The sequence below is a fragment of the Peromyscus eremicus genome, unplaced genomic scaffold (genome assembly GCF_949786415.1).
Source record: "Peromyscus eremicus unplaced genomic scaffold, PerEre_H2_v1 PerEre#2#unplaced_999, whole genome shotgun sequence".
Classification (NCBI taxonomy): domain Eukaryota; kingdom Metazoa; phylum Chordata; class Mammalia; order Rodentia; family Cricetidae; genus Peromyscus; species Peromyscus eremicus.
In genome coordinates, this window is record NW_026735234.1 from 105,397 (window position 1) to 111,584 (window position 6,188).

Here is a 6,188-nt window from a genome sequence, read left to right on the forward strand (position 1 = left end):
ATATACCATACACGTGTACAACAGAAAGCATGATACTGACAACATTGTAAATGCATAATTCTTTGACAATGTAGTCGTATAATTCTGGTGATTCCCACATTTATTCCATGACATAGCTGTTATAATGTAATCACCAAGCCACTTTAGAAGGAAACTGAATAAGACATTCACCTCTTTCATTTCTGTACCCCGTGAATGGGGAATGGGATATCACCTTGCAAGAGACATGCCTATTAAAAATATGGAGACACAAGTAAACAGATCAACAGTACAGAGTACATATGAGAGAAAATGTATGAACAATTACTAAGTATAAGAAAGAAAAACAAGATGGACATGCTGGGTGTATTGGTTCACACCTTAACCCCTGCACTCAGAAGTGAGAGTAAGGTATATCTGCCTCAGAGTTGAATGCCAGTCTTTTTTTTTTTTTTTTTTGGTTTTTCGAGACAGGGTTTCTCTGTGTAGCTTTGCGCCTTTTCCTGGAACTCACTTGGTAGCCCAGGCTGGCCTCGAACTCACAGAGATCCGCCTGGCTCTGCCTCCCGAGTGCTGGGATTAAAGGCGTGCGCCACCACCACCCGGCTAAATGCCAGTCTTATATATGCAATCAGTTCCAGGATATCCAGAAGTACATGTTAAGATGCTGTTTCTCATGCAAAAATTATTCAAAAAAACAAAATATATAGAAAGAACTCAGAGGTTTTTATTGGCATTTCTACAAAGAGTTATGTACTCATTCCAGTTCTGTATTCATCTTCCAGAAACCTGAAATGTCCCAATTTAAACTATAACATCACTGTGATTTTACTAAAATCATGTTCAAATCATGTTTAAATAGCTACAAATGGACAGATGAAAGCTTTAGCAATATAAATGTTGATCATAAATAATCAACACAGGGCCGAAGAGATGGTTCAAAAGTAAAGAGCTCTTGCTGGCCTTGTAAATGGTTCTGCTTAGTGATATGTCCCATTATATTTGGATTATTTAGTTTGTTGTTTAATTTCTTGATTTATTTATTATTCTGAGAGGTAACCCAGAATCACAGACAAAAACATAGTTTACTCATTTATAAGTGGATATTAGCACAGTCAATTATAGTACAATCCTTAGATACAGAGTGGTAAGAACAGCTCCATGGGAAATTCGTGGATCTTCCTGAGAAGAGGAAATAGAATAGATTTTGTGAGTTCACTGGAGGCAGGTGAGGATGGGAAAGGGAAGGATTTGATGAGTAAGGAAAGGACAGAGGAGAAGATTACTGAAAAGATGATTGGAGTAGGGAATCTTTTAGTGAGGGATATGAAAATGTAGTGCAGTGTAAACATCATTCCTCACCAAGATGCAGGTGAAGCAGAAGGTGCAGAGACTGGCCAGTCAGCTACAGCAAATGACCATTGAAAGAAATTAGCTGTGAGATCGCCCGATCTTTATCACAGAAGAGAGCAAGAAGAATACTTTTTCATTCTTTCAAACCCTGTGGTTTCAATCTCAGGTCCACTCTGTCATCATTAATTCATTTTATACAAGGTTTGTGTTTCTGGTAGGCTGCATCTTCAGGGTATACTTTTGCCCAAAATCATGTCTCTGAATTCTTCCCAAAGGCAGAACCTCAAATGTGGACAGGAGTATCATGAGGACATAGACTAAATTTAACTAAATGAAGTTGCCATACATATAGCACACTTTGGTATCTAACTCAAATGTTTCAAAATAGAAATGAAAATGCATTGATCTCCCCCATCAGTCTTGACTAAACATAGTAACTAATTTACTTCCTTCAAGCCTACGATGAAAAGAAAATAAAGTAAAATTTTTTTCTTCAAGCTGAAGACAACTGTGATATCTAAAATCTGTACCAAGTTGTTTACATGAATAAATTTTTTCTCTTGTATGAGTTTGTCCCTATTTCCTGACTTTAATGTGATATAAATAAGCTTTAAAGTATTTTCACAGCTAGAGACATGGTTGGGCAATTAAGGAAAATTCATCCCCAGGAATAAGACATGATTTTGACAACTTCCTTTAGTTCTTGCTACAAGAAGATCCGAGAGCATAACATTTTCAGAAACTAGCATGCAAATTCACATACCCCCCCAAAAAATGTACTGACATCACATACTTAAAATTAAAACAACTCTTTAAAGTAACATTTTTTCATTGATGAAACTTTTTCATTTGTAAGCATGCATTGCTGTAACACAGGTATTGAGACATTTAAATGTTTACAGAGATTTTCTTCATTGTGAATTGGTTCATATAACAGAAAGCAAGCATGTACACTTGAAGTCAAAGAAATCATTTTCAGATAGTGGCATCATTTGTGAAGGTTTAGGAAATGCTGTTCTGCTGAGGAAATATGTCACTGGGGGTAGGATTTCATAATTTACATCCACACATCATTTTCAGTTCCCACTCTCTGCTTCATGGTGCAAGCTAAGGATGTGAGCTCTCAATTTAGCTGCCATGTCTGACACTTGATGCCATGCCACTTACATGCTGATCCTGGGGCCAAATAAAGCTCATTATAAGTTGACATAGACATTACATAGCAGGAACAGAAAAGGAACTAGTACAAATCCATAAAGTTTTACACCTGAATTATTTATTTCATATAATTAAAGAAGAGTATAAATTCTAAAAATACTACATTATTATTTAAATTCATAGTGCAAGTGTTTAGCTCTGGAAAGAAAAGTTCCCTGAGTATCAAAAGTTAGGTTACACCTACACTTCAGAGTGGAAGGTATCCTGGATATACACAATTGAGAGGGCAAAGATATCCTGGCTGTTGGTGTGTCAGGCTATAACTGAAGCTGTAGAGGAAAGGTTTCCAGGATACCTACAGCTCTCAAAAAAAAAAGCTGTGAAAGAAAGCTGGATACCTAAAGCTGTGAGGAGATAGGAATACTGGCTGTTAGAAAGTCAGGCTAGTCCTGAACGTTTGTCCCAGTGTGGGATGGTTTACTTGAAGGATGTGGCAAACCTGCTCCTCTTCAAAAAAGAGCCATTACAGCTTAGCTGAGCTACACTCAGCTAAGAGAGTTTTCCAGCAGAGATGATTCCTGTAGGTCTCAATCATCACATCTTTGTAGAGATTTTTCTGGGAAGGATCCAGCAAAGTCCACTCTTCCCAAGTGAAGTTGATATGCACATCATCATAGGTCACTGCATTCTAAAACATTCCATACATGTGAACAACAGAAAGCATGATACTGACAACATTGTAAATATATAATTCTTTGACAGTATATTCATACAATTCTGGTGCTCACTATCTTACTCCATTACATAGTTGTTATAATGTAATCACCAAGTCACTTTAGAAGAAAACTGAAAAGGGTTTTCACCTCTGTCAATTCTGTACTCTTTGAAAGGGGTATCACCTCACAAGAAAAATGCCAATTAACAAACATACACAGACAAGTAAACAAAACAACAGTACAGAGTACACATGAGAGAAATTGTATGAACTAACTACAAAGAAGAAATAAGATGGGCAAGCTATTGGCTAACGACTTTAATCCCAACACTCCAAAGCCGGGTGCAGGTATATCTGCCTCTGAGTTGAATGCCAGAATAGTATATGTAATCAGGTCCAAGACAGATAGAACCTAGATGAGCAACTGTCTTTGTGGTAAGGTGGAAGAGTAACAGTGGGTATATGCACAAAAGTGCTATAACTGGATCTTGAGGTAGATTGACTCCCAATTATCTGAGGATATCATATTGATTTCCACAGTGCCTGTATTAATTTGAACCTGTGACAGCAATGAATTCCCTTGGTCCATATTTTTTCCAACATTAGCCGTCACTTGAGTTATTGATCTTAACCATTCTTTTTTTTTTTATCTTAACCATTCTTACAAGTGTAAGACAAAACCACAAAGTAGTTTCAATATGCATTTGCCTGATGGCTAAGAATGTTGAACATTTTTTCAAGTGCTTCTCAGCCACTTTAGATTCTTCTACTGAGAATTCTATTTAGAGGTATACCCCATTATAATTGAATTATTTGGTTTGTTGTTGAGTTTCTAAAGTTCTTTATTATCTTTTGTGAGAAAACCCAAAAGCACATAGACAAACATGTTGTACTCACTCATACATGAAAATTAGCTGTTAAGTAAAGTACACTCACAATACACATAGTTAATCACAATACAATCCACAGATGCATAGAGGCTAAGTAAGAACAGCAGCTCTAGGGTATATGCATGAATCTCACTGGGAGAAGTATATAGAATAGATTTTGTGGGTGCACTGGAGACAATTGGAGATGGGAACAGGATTGGTCAGGTGAGTAAGGAAGGGACAGAGGAGAAGACAGGGAAAGATAACTGGATTAGGGGAGATTTTAGCAGGAGACATGGACACAGTGCAGTGCAAACTTCATGGAACCTAATAGGGTGACCCCAGTGAGGAGTCCTAATTATCAAGAATTCAGAGGCTGGCTGGATAGTGATAGCACATACCTTTAATCCCAGTACTCAGAAGGCAGAGGAAGGCAGATCTCTGTGAGTTTGAGGCCAGCTTTCTCTAAAAGGTGAGTTCTAGGACAGGCTCAAAAAGCTACACAGAGAAAAAAATAAATAAACAAACAAAAAGAATACAGAGGCTGAACCAACCATCTTCTGTAAACACACAACACTCTCAGTGGTAGGATTGGGACACCAAGTTAGACACAAAACACTCAGCTAACACTTGTCCTTCCTGAAAGATATGCTGGAGCAATGGTGGCTCAGAGTGTCTAACCAATGAATGGCTAGTGTAAATTGTTGCCCAAGCTATGAAAGGAGGCTCATGCCTTACAAAGCCTAGATGAATAGGAACTGCAATAGGATGGTCCAGAAAACTAGGAAAGGACCAAGTACAACTGACCAAGGAAAATACAATGAGATAATGAGATGATGTATAACTATATGTGTGTAACTATATTCTGTTATAATCAAAGATTTGTGTCTAGCCTAAATGTCATCAGAGAGGCTTCTTTCAGTAGATGATGGGAGCACATGCAGAGATCCCTACCCAAACATGAGGATGAGCTCTAAAAATTCTGTGGAAGGAGGGAATGAATATTGTAGGATACAGAAGCGTTGTGGAAACAAGGAAATCTTGGCCCATAAAATCAACAAAGCAGGGTGCATAGGGGTTCAGAAAATTGAAGTGGCAATCATGAAGCATGAATGGTTCTGTGCCAGGTCATCGGCATACTTTCTATAGTGGTTTACCTGGTGTGTTTGTGGGACTTATAACTGTAGGAGTCCTGGTGTCTGGCTCTTTTGCTTGCTCTTGGGACCCATTTCCTCCTATTGGGTTACCTTGTCCAGCCTTGATGTGAGGGTTTGTTCCTAGCCTTATTGCACCTTGTTATGATATGTTTGGTTGATATCCTGAGAGGCCTATTATTTTCTGAAGGAAAACAGAGTATCAGTGGATTTGGAGGAATGAGGATTTCAGGGTGGTGACTAGAAGGAGTGGAGAAAGGGGAAGGAAGCTGCAAGTTAGGATGTATTGTATGAGAGAAGAATAAATACCAAGAGAAAAAGAAAGAGGGAAATGCATTTAATCTTAGTACAATAATCCTCATAGACTGTAACAGCCCCAAACAGCTCAAATGTCCAGTTTCTTTTGACACTCAAGATAATCTCTTGCCTGTCACATCTTGTACAAATTAAGAGACAAGGATTTCCAACAAATAATGGCACAGTATATATTCCCATTCAGAAAAAAAGAAATGTGACTGTGTTCCTGGACCCAACACCAGCAGACATCCCAGGCTCATGTGCATATCACACCAGCAAGAAAATTAGGTAGCCAGGCCCCCAGCCCATGAAATTTTCACCATCCACATATTTCCACACACACACACAATCCTCCACCAATCCTATAGCTGCCACTCCCAAATCCATATCCCCAACCGCAAATTGGATGGATATCCTCTGCTCAAAGTCAAGCCACACTAGTCAGAAGAACACATAGGCAACCTGACGTAAAGATGCCCTGTTGGGCCAGAGGCCATGCCAGCCACCAGATATCCAAAAAAGCTGCTCACATTTGGACATCCTGCAGTCTTTCAATAATCCCCTAACAATATTCTCAATCCCACTTCTCTCTTCATCTCCGTGTTGTTGCCTCCAACTTGGGTTGAATCTTTTCTCTAACAAAGGATATACAATCTGCCAGAT